The 14,881-nt window shown below is 42.2% G+C and overlaps 1 protein-coding gene across 3 annotated transcripts in view; it reads right to left on the reverse strand.

Annotated features, from left to right (window-relative positions):
• The window catches only part of rreb1a (ras responsive element binding protein 1a), a 45,788-nt gene that overhangs the window by 30,473 nt on the left and 434 nt on the right, over window positions 1–14,881 (reverse strand). The window lies entirely within an intron of this gene.

Here is a 14,881-nt window from a genome sequence, read left to right on the forward strand (position 1 = left end):
GGATCTGAAGACATTTTCCGCTTAGTAGCTTAGAAACAGCACAATGGTGAAAGTACAACTTAATGAAAATAAATAACTTGGTTAAATGTGGCTTTGTCATTTGTATTTATTATTACAGATTCATCATTTCTGATCCGCTTGAAGTGCATCACACCATAAGAAATGTGAAACGTTTAGAAATGTCATGATGATATAGCTCATTGCGTGTCCATAAGGAGTGATCCTTTGAATGAACAAGGGATTTGAATATTAGTCCATTTAGTCCAAGCAGCGCTTAAAAGATTGTATGTAAATACAGTTGTTTTTAAGTTTTAACTTGGTGATTTCTATTTGCTGTCATTGTACGCTGCTGAGCATGTCTTAACATGGCGGCGACTGCTCAGAATGCAATGCATAATGACATAGATTCCCAAGCTCTATAGCACCGGCTACACTGATGCTTGCTTATAAACGTCTAAATCGATCAATTCTTCTGTTTTCAGCTGTTTAAACTCTTTAAAACTCACACAGTGGAAAACCAGATATGGCCGGTTACAAACCATGTCACAAGGTCACATCATTTGCAGCCTGCCAGGTTTCGGTCATATTTTTCGTTGAGTGCAGGTATACACTGCATCCATATTTGGGTTTTACCTGTTTGTGTAGGCGCACCATGTGATTACCTCCACCTCTGTATGTGAGCATGAGCACTAAAATGTGTGTGTGTGTGTGCATGAAAGAATGCCGCTGCTCTGTTTCAGGGTTGGATGACAGGCATGGACAAGTGCAGGAAACCGACGTGTTTGAGAGCAGTTGGCGCTCTGAGATATCGCCGTTTTCTGCCTAGCACATCACCCCGCAATATCAGTTTCAACACCAAGAGACGGAGATAAAACCCAGAGAAAGAAAGGGTAACAGAGAGGCACCGAGCCTAAAAGAAAATGTTGAAAAAGACAACTGATGAATGGGTGAAGAGTGCAAGGTGGTGCATGCATGAGGTGAGAATCTAGACAAACGGGACGGGCCAGTTTCCTCGCGTGCTGCTTTAAGGACAGAGCTGTATTAACTGCTCACTCCCTGGCTTGTTTGGTTTGTTTCTACTGAACACCAGGGACAATGAGGGGGAGAGGGGGGGTGTGGTACGGGCGGAGGGAGTTACTTGAACCTGCACCACCCTGAGGTCTCGTATCCTTATCAATGTTGACCGTACACCCTACACAACCCTGGCCTACAGAAGGGTGGATACTAGTAACTGCAGTTGTCCCCAAGAAGACAACTGCCCACCGTACTGCTGCTGACTCACAAAGTTTGACACCAAACTTATATATATATATGTATATATATATATATATTTATATAAATAAAATGACTATAGTTTTTATTTCATATAAATCTAGGGCAGAGGTTTCCATCTATATCAGACTTGACATATTTGAATGGTTAATGTGTATTTTCAACCGGATCACAAGAGAAAAATAGTTTTAAGAGGTTAATTTGTATCAATTTGTACAGTGTGTTTTAAAGAGAAACTTAACATTTTTAGAAAAACAGCTCAAATTAAGCCACAACCATAAATCCAACATCAGATAGAAGATAATAAAAGCTATCAATGGGATCACAAACTAGCAACCATGTTAAATTGACATTTGATGAAAACAATTTAATAAAGATGAAAAAAGTAGTATTAAAATGCAACACCTGCACCATATTACTTTAGAGTAAATAGCCGCAGAGCATCGCTCCAACACTTTGGTAAGATGTTTCTTCAATCATACTGCAGAAGTGCCTGCCATGCAATAAAAAATAAAAGGATGGAGAAAACTAAAATCATCTGACTACTCAAATTTGTGGCAACATGTGGAAACTCCAGTACAGCTTGAGTTCCTTTTACAGCCGAGGGCTTGGTTTAGTATAAAAGAGTGTTTGCACATCAAACCCATGTTGTTTTCACCGAGTCCTTTTTTACTTCCCAATTCCCATGCAACCTTGGGCTCGTATGTTGACCCAAATCATAGACATCATCATAAAAAATCATACAAAAACACAAAGAAATGCAACTTTTCCAACATGTTACAAGCAATGTGGAGCTTTGTGAATGGAAACAGATTTCATGTATTCACCATCACACAAGAGGTTGACTATCACTCTTAAACATCACTCAACACCTGAACATTCGTCGTAGCAGGCAGTGAGCTGTGCTGCGCAGGAAGTGGCTTTCATTTTCAAATCAACTCTGGGGCCGAGCTTGTTTTATGCAAACCAGCTCTGTAACTGTGCGAACATCTCAGATGCAGTGCATCTGTTTGCACTAAGGTCTATTGTTTAGTCTGTACATGAAAATACAGTGTCTTATACCTCCAAAAGTTTTTTAGACAGCCCCTTAAAACAAAGGATGCATAAAGGATGCACAGTAAGATCTGGTTCTTGTTGCACATGTGTTTTTTGGGGGGGATGGGGGACCTCTTGCCCCAGCTGTGGTGCAGGCACTGTAGTTCTCTTCAGAGGTTAAGAGATGATGTAAACAAGCCTGAAAAATGAGGGGTCCTTGGCAACAGATGACTCAGCTGTCAAACCTCACAGGTGCCTGCGACAGGGACGCATCTCTTACCATTCTCCTTGCAGGCAGTAAGCCTTTTGGGCCTGAATGGCACATATGGCGGTTCGGTTTAGTCGGACTTCACAGCGGGATACCGGCTGACTGGTCACATGGGCGAGGTAAGAGGACAGCAAAGTCTCTTATTCAAGCTCATCTCCATATCCATGCAAATACTGATGGGTGGAAAAGAAAAAGCAGGGCTTTACACAAAAGAGAGACTGAGAGGCAGAGCGCTGGAAAGGTTCCTGTAAGCGAAGACAGACACTGGCACTCGGCTCGCTTTCAACGGAGAGCTGTGGTGTGAGTTACAGAGGACTGCAGATGCGGGGTCCATGCTGAAAGATCACTGTGCTATTGACAGCTGCCTGGAAAAAGCATACACTGTCCACCCCTCATTACAGATGGTGTGTGTGTGCACACAAGCTCGATCTCACATAATATCTCTGTCCCCCACCAGCCTATCCAAAACAGGGCAGCCATTTTAGGATGTTTCTTGTGGGAGAAACAAGAGCCATGGATTTAGAGAATAACAAGATTCTCAGGCTATGGTTAAATGTGTGGGGTGTTGAGGACGCCCCTTTCCATCTAATCTCTTTCCCTCCTGTTGTTGTGGTCACTTTTTATGTAGCAGACGCCGGATCCACCAGACAACTTTCATTCGGCTGACCACCAAACCAAGTAAGGGGTATGCATCTGAAGTCATGTCCAGCTGTCCTTTGCTTACTGCGATAATGTCTCTAGGTTCTGTGATTTCCAAAACACTACTTGTTTTCGAGATATATTTTATGCACAAAACTAGAATTTTGTAATCATCCATGGAAAAAAAATCCTCTTGGGAAGCAGTCACATGGGAATTCCCTCCCACTTTCAATTCGAGTTCTCCTTTGACAGTTGTCTATCTGTGCAACAAATGGAACATTCATCGAAGGGCAACAGTGACAGCTCGCTCCATAAATCCAAAGGCACACAGTGGGCTCTCCAAACCTCGGTCTGCACAAAGCATCACTAACTACAACAAGTGAATCATCATTGGGTCCTGCAGATCTGAACATCTAGCATAGCTTCAGACTTAACCTTACGGGTGATTTTGAGTAGAGACAAGTAAAGCAGAAACAAATGATACCCAAATGCTTAAAGCCGGGGTTTCTGACTCATTATTTAAACTCTTGTCATTTCAAACCTGTATAACCGAACAACGGTGGTGTTAATTGAATAGAATTGGTTTTACGTCAATACAATACAAGTGAATAGGATCCGCCATTGTTCGGTTACCAACATTCTTCAAAATATCTTCAGTTGTGATCTGCAGGAGAAAGAACGTCATACAGGTTTGGAATGACAAGTGGGTGAGTAAACGATGACAGAATTTTCATTTTTGAGTGAACCGTCCCTTTAACATGATAATGTTTTGTACTAATAACCACAATTGAGTGTTTTCTTCTCGCTTTTGATTTGCAATGGTAATCATATTGGTTAAAAATCCAGCTTTTCAAAAAAAACTTTGCTTGAGAGGAACTAACCACACTGTGCCATTAAAAAATCTTACAATATAAGGAAAAATATGCTTGCGATAATATCACACTTTTACGCACCGTTGAGGGATAGGTGTGGTTGTTGGTTTCACAAAGTACACTGAAAATCTCTATACACCCGAGAACACAAAGAGTAGAGGAGGAGGGGGTACCTGCAGGCCTTTTCAGGCCTGTTACTCTGGCAAGCTCCTACAAGTCATCCTGAACGAGACCCACGATGCTCTTGCACACATCCTGTCCTAACTACAGAGTGAATACACCAGCCTTCCAAAGGGATTCCCTCACAATTGTTCACAAGTTCAAAGCAAATGAAACAAAATAAACAGACAGTTAAGTCTTCTGTAGAAAGCTCCACAGTTAATATCTAACAGTTTAAAAAAACACAGAAAATGTCGCATCTGATCACGATTTGCTGAGAATAACGCACTATGAAGGTAGTTAGTCAGGTTTGGAGGCTGGCTGGATGCCACTCTTGGTTTTCCATCATCTATTTGGAAAACTAGAAAAGGAAAACGACTGGAAGGGAGACTGATGTCCAACTAGTCAAATATCCCTCATGCAGCACGTTATAATGGACCTCTTTGTCAAGCAGAGAAGAATAAAGCCTTCATCGAGCTGATGCTGTGACCATCTCTGCCACGCATACGTGTGCACACACTACACATATTCAGGCATGCAGTGACTTTATGTAATCCTTTTTTTCTCCCCTGCAGTCGAAACCCTGTCAGGGTGAGAGAAGACATGAAGTTGTGAAAGCGCTTAACTAGACGGCCTAGAGCACCTCTGATGTTATCTTCAGTCCCTGTGAATTCCCTCACTCCCTCTTCTTTCACTCAATCAGTTGTGCACATCCCCTCCCCTCCGGTCCCCTATTGGCATTTGTTCCAACGTTACATGGCTCCTAAGCGAGGATGCAGGCCAAAGTACAAGGCCAAAACATCAGCCAACTGGTGCTGTAGCTGCACTCACCCACCCACCAAGTCCCAGCCTCCGAAAACTGACCCACGTGAATCCCGGCGGCCAATGGCAGCCTGGGCCGCCAGCTGTTTGCTATTGCCGTTCGCCTGAGTGACAACCAGGCTGGCGCTTGCAGCAGGGGTCATCCATCACACTCCAGTGCATGCTGACGCGGAGGGCTTCTCGGCTACGCTGAAGCGACTCCCTAGCATCACATCACGTACTGCCTCCCCCCTCCTTCCCAGCCTGAAATAAGAGTCACATTGTTTTTTGCCTTCGTACAGCTCCAGAGTTGCTGCGCGGGGTCTCTCTACATAGGCTGCTGCCTCAGGACACACTCCTACAAGGAAGCGATTCATCTGGAATGGGGGGGGGGAGTATGGGGGGAGGAGGCACTGGAACTTCAGAGAATTTGAAGGCTGAGTGGGTTAAAGTCCTAAATGTGGTGGTGTGGTGGTTACCATCAGGCTTACCATCCTACGTAAGGCTGGAGAGAGGCTGTATATAAACAAAGAATGAGCGAAAACCTAAAACGTCATAAAAGAGAATTCAAATTGAATTCAGATTTGATCTTTTGTAAACCAAATGAAATTACAACCTAGAAAAGCAACCTACAGTTCCCTGCTGTATGGCAACAGTGTCTCTCACAAGATAAATGTATTCATACTTGCATTGTTCCTTAAAAGTCAATGAAACATCAACGATCTTCTTGACAAATGTGAACGACATTGGCTAATACATTGATGAAACAAAGTACACAAGCATGGCAGCAGTCAAAGGAGGGGTGGTCATTACAAACCAATCTCTTTTGTAATTCCATGACACTCTGTAGAGGCGTTAGCACACCAGCGTTTTGGCTACAGTGCCGCAAAGGCCTCATTAACATCTCTATAGACTCCCTTAATGTTTGCCCACAGACTGATAAAGAGGGTCCCATCAGATGTAAGCCGGCACCAGAGAGGGTACAGATTGGTGGGTGGGTGACAGCCTAAGACACAGTGAGGCTCTACAAGGATAAAAGGGGTAAAAACAAGCAATAAAGGACAATTACAACTTTTAAACAAAGGCAAACAGACTTAGCCGAAACGTCACATGTTCCAACAACGAAAAAAGTCCTGGTTTTGTCAACTAATTGTTTGTCACACTCAAATGACCACTAGGCATTTATTTTCCTGTCAGCTTTTTTCGTGCAAAATGAAGTCTTTAGAATGCAACCAATTATTTATGTTCTTCTAAAGAACATTTCTCTTCATAACCACAGTACTTATAGAAAATTATGAAAACCTGAAAAAACACCCAGTGTCCACCATTTCCTCTTCCGTAGAGGTCTAACATGCTCGCACTTTCTGTCCTGTACTGTACAGTGCGTCTGAAGAAGTTTAACCAGAGTAAATGATTTTTTATTTATCGGCATAAATTTTATCATAGGCCGATGCAATAACATAAGAAAATGACCATTTATCAGCCAATACCGATATTGTGTCTCCCTATAATAAATGAAACGCTGCAACAGTCAATTTATAGACACGTTTAGAAATGTAAAAGACAATAACAATTCAAAAGAGCAAAAAAAAGCCACAATAGGCACTATAGCTGAGGTCCTGGATTTCTTTATAAAAAAAATTTTTTTCAAGAAATGTAATAGAATAAAAAGTCAGAAATCTGACAGGTAAAGAGGTAGAAAATTCAGAAAAAGTTACTTGATTTGGATAAAATTATACAGCAAACATCAGTCAAGTATTCTTCATCATTTAAAATTGTAAAAGCTTTTAAGCTTGCCCAGAACATCCTGCACGAACTTAACGAGGTTTAATGGAGATCATTTTAACTACCAGTTCTAATAGCCAATGTTTTGTGGTTTGAGCAGCCATTTTGTCTGAGCGTTGGAGTTTTTTTTAAAAGCTGTAGTTTTACACAGACCCTTGATCTGGTATTCTGGTGAGCCAATCAACAGCCTGAGTTATCTTCTCTTCTCTCTGATTAAGTTTATTATTGCCATTGCTGGTAACAAAGTTCACGAGTGGAGGCCAAATCCTCTGGTTAATGATGAACACTTTTTTGACAGACATGTTGTACGTGATGCTGAGGATAGTGGAAAGAATGAGAAGGGAGTAAAGGTGTCCACAGTGTTTTCTGATGACCAACTCTGACGAAGATGTTTTGAAATGTGGCAGTGACTGTTCATCCCTTCTTGTAATCTTGTTGGCAGGCAGAGATAGGTCAGCTTATAGTGCATCAGAACACACTGTTGTACCTGAAATCCGACCAGACAAGAGCTGGAGACTGAGAAAAACGTAAGCTCATTACTGTGCGTTCAATACAAGGGATGCATGGGAGTCCTGTTCTGGTAAACAAATAACAAAATATGCTTTTCACTCTTTTTGCATTTAATCGTTCATTTTTTGTCTAATGTGAGTGAAATTTGGGTAGAAATTATGTCAAAATGCAGAACACCTTCATAGTCCAAAAAAACATTTTCCCAAGAAAATTCTTAAATTATTAGTAATTTTGGATGACTGGGTGGGTCCCTCACAAAATATCTGAGCATGCAGCCTTGCTGTGAAGGTGTTGAAGGAGGGCAGCGTTTCTGTCTGCTCATTGTGTACACAGCCCCTGATGAGAAAGGCCAGGTTTCAGGAGAAGAAAGAACCCTTCTCGCCGTCTTTTGTGCATTCTCCTCAGGGGCGCGTCAGCAGAGCCTGCCCCATTGACTCCTTGTTTCCCATGGGAGCCTGACAGTGTCCCATTAACCCCAGACCAGTGAGGCAGACACACCTTTACCTTTTCACCTGACTGTTCAACTTAACAGCCCTAAACTGTGATTGAGGACCCACCTTAGAGACCCACTCGACCCTCCGCCCAACCTTGCACCACTGCTACTGACTCCATCAAGCAGACGCTTTTATTTTGGAAACAATAGCAAGTTTATCAGCATCTGCTATCTTTTCTAATGCTGATGTCCGTAAACAGTGCAAGCGTGGCCTAGTCGTTTGTCAAAATAGATCACCTCTCATCAAGGCGTGTTGTTCTCCTTTTGACCACTGGTATGACGCAAGCACTTGACTTTGTGCATCATTTCGAGTTTCTTGGGTAAATCTGAGTGGTTTGGGTGTGGCGTTTAGGAGCCATTTATGACTGCATGATTCTTCTGCGTTAATCTTGCGTGATACGACTGACAGCTTCTTAGTCAGTCAGCCCATCTTGAATGAAAATCTCAGATGCTTCTGAACAAGTGTGAAATAAATTTTGCAGCTCCTCGATTCGAAGGCATCAGTGAGAGTAAAAATCTAAAGTAACACCAGTGAAGTTTCAAAGCCATGAATTCCTCACTCCCCTCCCCATAACTCACTCAATGTTCTCCGACTCCCTCCTTCACTCACTCCCCGTCTCCGCCTTCGTCCCAAGGCCAGTCCAATAATCTCATCCTCCCATCCCCCCTACACTCCCGGCAGCTGTGCAAAGGGATGCGCTCAGGTAGAGGCCCATGTGTTTGCACAAGAGTTGCGAGAAGGTGTGTGGCCTACTTCTTTACAAGCCTAAGAAACGGCAGGACTATGGGCATGCGCTCCAGTCTCTGTGGATACGAGGTGTGTCCTCTGTTTGCAGAACAAACAACAGTTCCTTTTCAGCTCAGGCAGGAGGACATTATGTGTGTGGGTGTGGATGGGTACGTGTATGGTTAGGTTTAGAAGACAAGGATGACTGGGATTGTTGTTATGCACTTGAATTATCTTTCCTTATCCATCACTGGATAAACAGCTAAAGGGAAGTTTAATGATCTACTCTACAAGGGCCAACTTCAAATAGGAAGCAGTTTGCAGCACAAAACATTCTTACAAATATTTTCTTTTGTGTTCAACAGAACAAATAATTTATTTATAAAGCAATTTTTCCCTGCTATGATGCTCAATGGTGGCGAAGAACTGTTTGGTTTACAAGCACTTTTCCGAATATCTTTCTCTGTGTTCATCAGAACAAAGACATTTATACGGATTGAAGGTGAGTAAATGAAGAGAGAATTTTTACTGCTCACTGCTGTGGTATTCTGTTTTCTCTAAGTGACTCAGATCCCCTTATATACTAGTACTACTAATTCTCATATACATTCATCACAGTATATAATTTAAGCTACACAAACAACTTGCAAAACAATGACTATAACAGTCAAAAACAGATCTCCTCAACATGTTTGCTGAGCTGCACCGCAGGATTACATCTCGTCCCAGCATGCACTGCAGCTCTCAGGTAAGATGTCATTAAGGCAGCTCATCCTTTCAGGCTTTATTTGTTGTCAGTCTAGTGGCGGTGAGGCAGTCCAGCTAAGCAGACAGAAGCAAATAGCCACCTCTTGGCTTTCGTTTGGTGCCTGCCATAAGATGACCAGATTTGCACCGTTTACACAAAGGCCTTTCTGCATGTCCTCAAAAGTGTCAGATGTGGAAAATGCAAGCACCACCCATTGCTAAGCTAAGGCAAAATACCCTTCTTGGGACATAAGGGAGCTGGTTTTAAATCAATCACACTGGATGTGACGCAGCCAGTCTCGTGGATTCAGTAAGCTTCTGTATTTAAAAAATAATAAAGGAACAATAACAAAAAAGATTTTTTTTTGCATAAAATCTGATTAAAGGCATGGTTATGGCAACTATGTAATGTACATTCTCTCTCTTCACACATAATTAAGCAGAAACGGGTTCTACGATGCTGTTGCGCTTTTTTTCCTTTCGACAACCACCCTCGGTCTGTATGTTCCACCCTCTCTTCCCTCCCTCCCTCCCTCATTCTCGCTCCCTCCCTCAGCCAGATCCACTAAGCAACAAGTGCTGCCTGTGAGTACCACCCCTCCCCCCGTCCCAGCCTCCAGAAGCTATCGCAAATCCTGCAAGCAACTGCCAGCTGACAAAACTGTTAAGTCAGCAACAGCAAGCCAGGCAGGGAGGAAGAGAACAAGCAAGCTAAACGCTCGAGAGAACAGCGAGAAACAAGGCAGAAAAAGAGCTGTACATCACTTGCTACACACTATTCTGCTGTCATGTCGTTTCACAAAACATCTTAAGAAAATGACACGAGTTGAGGAAAAGATCAGACCAAACAGATGAATGTGAAAAACACAGACAGCATATCATTAGCACGCTGTGGAGGTCTGTCCTTCAAGCTTGAATCTCCGAGCAGGGAAGACAGCCAAGCAGCTAAGTAACTATTGTTCGAACACTTCCTTCGTCTCTTCCCCCTCCACCTCAGAGAAGAGGCAAGTTTCACTTCCTGTCTTTCCTCTCATCTACTCTTCTCAGCTTGCTTTTTTTCTCTCCTGGCCCTGCCTCCCTCTCCTGTCCTTTCCTCCATTGTGGCATTCTTTCACATCGGTGATAACCGTTGGGTTAGACTTTGAACTCTCAGTAAATACCAACCTTATTTGCTGGTTGGAGCAGCTCGGGGGAGAATCGGGCAAAGGTGATAAGACGGGCCATCGTAACAGGGCTTCAGAGGTGTTGTGAGCCATTGGTCAAAAAGCAATAAGATGTGCTTAACTTGATGGCCCATTAGCCTGTACTAAAATGAAGATGATTTGGTCAGTACTCTGATGAACGGTTTGCCCACACAATCCTACAGTAACTGACTTTAACTCAGAATACACTACAACTTACATGCAACTCACCCTTTCGATGGTCAACATAAGTGCATGAGAAGAAAATCGGTGTTTGCTTACAAATTTCTAAATTTGATACTTTTGCTATAGCAAGGCCGACCACTTAGAAAAGCAAAACTGCCACGTCAGGCCCTCAATCCCTAAAATGACACATCTGTACTGCCCAACAATAATGAAGCACAGAGGAGACAGAGCAACATTCATGAAATGTCTGCATTAACAAAGTGAGGGACTACAGCCAGGACAACCACAAATATAGCTGGGGCTAAAGTGTCAGCAACCAACACCTATTCTTGTAGGGACTTCCAGGCACACAAGTATGTCTATGTCATGTCAAATGAACCACTCATCTAACTAAAACACCAGTTTGTTGTGTGTTGACGCCACCAACACAACTCTTAAAACAGATCTAAAACTTCCCATTGGCAGCAAACAAATCCAATTGGTAGCATTCTTAAATTGTCTTGGTGTGAATTGTTTAAATGTCTCATGTTAATCCAGTGCGAATGAAACAATGCAGCCCGATCTGCTGGTCAAAATAAAAGTAAAGAAAGTGTGTCAACCCCAAATGTAACTTGGGGCTCATTTTACTCCATCTATCACTCCATCAAATTGTTTCCCTGCCTCCGCTTCACGCCACATGGAGGGATGGAATATAATCTTATCTAAAAAAGGAAGGATAAATATAGCCTCTAAAGAGCCAGCCCATCAAACCCCTAGGCCAAAAGCAGGTCCCTCTACATCGGGATAAAAGGATGCACGCTGCCTTTTTATCACGTATTTGAAAGGTACTTGTGAAACTTTAAGAGAATTTTTATAAAGTTTGTATATTACAAAGTACATTAGTAAATTTACTAAATGTTGTAGCATTATAAAAACAATTTAATAGTATAAATCAAGTAGTAGTAGTAGGGAGGTGGGGCGGTAGGTATGGACTTAAACAAATACTTTTTGATAACACTACAACTTGTGGTGCTAGTGTATATATATATATATATATATATATATATATATAGTATATATTGTGTTGTTATAAAACGTTTAGTATTGACTGCTGTGAAGGGGGTATCTTGGGAATTACAATAATGAATTTTGAGATAATGTCAATACCCAAGACAATTAAAGAGACACGAGGGAGGGAAACACTTTTAATTAGCCGTTGAAAATAAATACCATGACAGGGCTCTAGACTGTGACTAAATGGTTGCATTTTGCAACTGCCAAACTGATCAATATATAATTTTTGCATATTATAAATTTAATTAGCAGAAACTCATTTTTGTCTACCCTTTCTAAACCATTCACCTATCTTTCAGTGCCCCGCCCCAAAACGCAATGCGCTGGTGTAAGAGGCGCATGTAATGCTATGATGATGCGGAAGGACCGACAGAGCAAATGAGCGATGCGCTCAATCTTGCAAATCAAATATGTTTTGCAGCATGCAGAATACAAGAATTTCCCCGGCTTAGTTACAAAACAGCAAAGATAACGGAATGTGTTGCGTGCCGTGTATTGTATGCATGTGAAGCTAATGCAGGTGTGTTTTAACTTTAAGCACTATACTATTGTATGAAGCTCTCTAACAAAACTGCAAAGCATATACAACACGTCACTAACTATTTATTTGTGAGTCGCTATTGATAAAAGCCAAACGTGTGTCAGCTTTCACGAGGAATAATCCCTAAAAGCCTTCAGGTCTAGCGGGTTGTTTGAGATATGCGTGCAGGAGTCAGTGCACAAAATACTAAACAGAGGTCTTTAACACGTCTTCTTACTCTGAAACATATATTCACAAAATTACGTCAAAATTCCCATATTAACAAAAATCCTTGTAAAAGTAGTCCGTTTCGTGAAGTTGGGAAACAAAACTATTTGTGTTACACTATATAACTTTGCATAAAAGCGTCTGCTAAATGTAAATCTATAGTGCGCAAGCTCTTAAAGGGGCAGCAGCATTATAAAGATATCTGTTTATAATAATCATCAATCAACAAAGGACAGGCCCGAAAACACTCACTGATATTAAAGGAATTGTGTTCTCTTATACGAGTTGTTCACAAAAAATGGAAGAGTTTACATATACAATAAAAATAATTAAATCATAAACAATTATTAGTATTAATTTCCAATTTATTTATTAAACACATTTGAATGAAGTTTAATTGATTCTTTTTTCTTAACTCACCCCATGAATCTGGTGCTACCAAATTAAGGGCTGGTGCCACCAACTGACTAACTTGGTTGCACCAGTGCCCCCTCTCTCAAATGTAAGCCCTGCCATGAGGAACTGGACGATAGAAAGATCTTAAGCGTCCAAGAATGCAGATAGAACAATGTTTACACAAAAAAATCAAATGCACTTATCCTTCAATAAATCAACATGTGACGTAAAACCTGATGCCAAAAAAACTGAGTTTGCAGTCCATTTGTGGCCTAACTGAGAAGCTGAATTTATACAAACAAAGATCAAAACATTTTAACTCATTCCTAATGTTCAACATCCTTCCTCCTTTCCAACGTGATCACTAGATCTTGGATTTATCTATTTGATAAAATCACTAGACAAATCATAAAATCCATCAGTGAAGCTCGACTGAAACCAACGCTTTGGTAGTCAGCAGACATCCCAAAACTACAACTGTGTCAACTCTATTATGTGCCCCTCAAATGACAAAACCACACACACACTGTATGCCTGCTTTTCTAACATTTTCCTCAGTTTTAGCCAAAGAGGAAACAAAAGAAAACTGCAAGGAAACATCCTTCTCCTTTAGCCACAACACCGTCAAGCTGATCCTTTAATGCTGTCTGCAAGGCCTCAACAAACACAATACATGTCTGTTGCAAATCTTTCAAATCAATGGACGCTGTCATTAAAACAACCTTGCTTGACATCATCTTGACAATCAAACTAAAGACAGATCACGTGGGCCTTGTATCGAAGGGACACGTAAGCTCTTATATTTAGAGATGTGAGAAGACATGATGTCTGCGTAGTGATAGTGCTCTTGCAGCAGCTCAGGGCCTTGCTCGTCTACAGTGTTGAATTTCGTAATGGAATGTGAACTGCTCGTCCAGATCCGTCCTCTCATCCCTGCCTCAAAAAAGGGGGCCAAAGAGGCGAGAAGCAACACGACATCCTCATTTCACACAGCCCCCTTTAAACGTTTCTACTTACAGCCTTTCTTAACTGCGTAATTGACTAAATACGCACAATGTAAGGTGAGAAAAGTTGCCAAATGTACTTTAAAACACACCGCCGAGGATGCGCAAAGGTGGCGAGTGGATTTGCCACGTTTACCTTCTGCCTCATCGAGGCAGCCGCTCCTAAAGTTTCTGCCTCACCGAGGAGGGGCGGGAAAGAGACGGAACAAAAATGCCTAGCAACCATTATCTAACCAGCGCGAGCTCGGCTGCTGTCTCCCGAGAGACCGAGCAGACACATCCATTCCTTCAGTTCACGCGGAAAACTTTAGAAAAACTCACACGACGGTTTAAAGCACCACGTACGAACACGTAAAGACGTTTATCTTGACGAAGAAAACACATTAACTTCATCTGAATAAGTGGAAATAAATGACAAAAACAACACATTTCCGACACGACTGTTTTTCGCACTTCGTTTACCTCAAGCACTAACGTACCTGAGCGGTCTAATCGCCGAATTTAGGCCATCCCAAAATAGATAAACAAACTTTGTGATGCAACAGGTTGTTGTCGATGTAGACTAAACAAACCCGAAAGAAAAAAGCGCAACGATACAGAACGAGCCACATTAAAGCGCGAATTTAGATAATCGATAACTATCGAAACGTGGCGCAAGCGGCTCGAGCCGAGACGATCAAAGTGCACGCGAGATGAGCGTGTGATGCTCCGCGCGACAGCAGCAGCAACAGCGCGTTAGCCACCGCTAGCTAACAGCAACAGACTTTGAACCCCATCACCGCACGCACCAACTTCCATACGGTCTTTAAAAAGTTAGCGAAGATGAACTCAAAGCGGCGATCGCCGAAATACACCGCTGTCTCGGAGCGACGTCGACACATTAAACGCTGGCGTTCGAGGCAGGTTTGTGCGGTGCGGGTGAGCATCAGGTCTCCCCTCGCGCAACGAGGAAGCTGAAGTTGGAAAAAAGTCTCCTCTTACTCCGCATTAACTTTCCCACTGACT

This window comes from Barbatula barbatula, assembly GCF_947034865.1.
Source record: "Barbatula barbatula genome assembly, chromosome: 23".
Classification (NCBI taxonomy): Eukaryota; Metazoa; Chordata; class Actinopteri; order Cypriniformes; family Nemacheilidae; genus Barbatula; species Barbatula barbatula.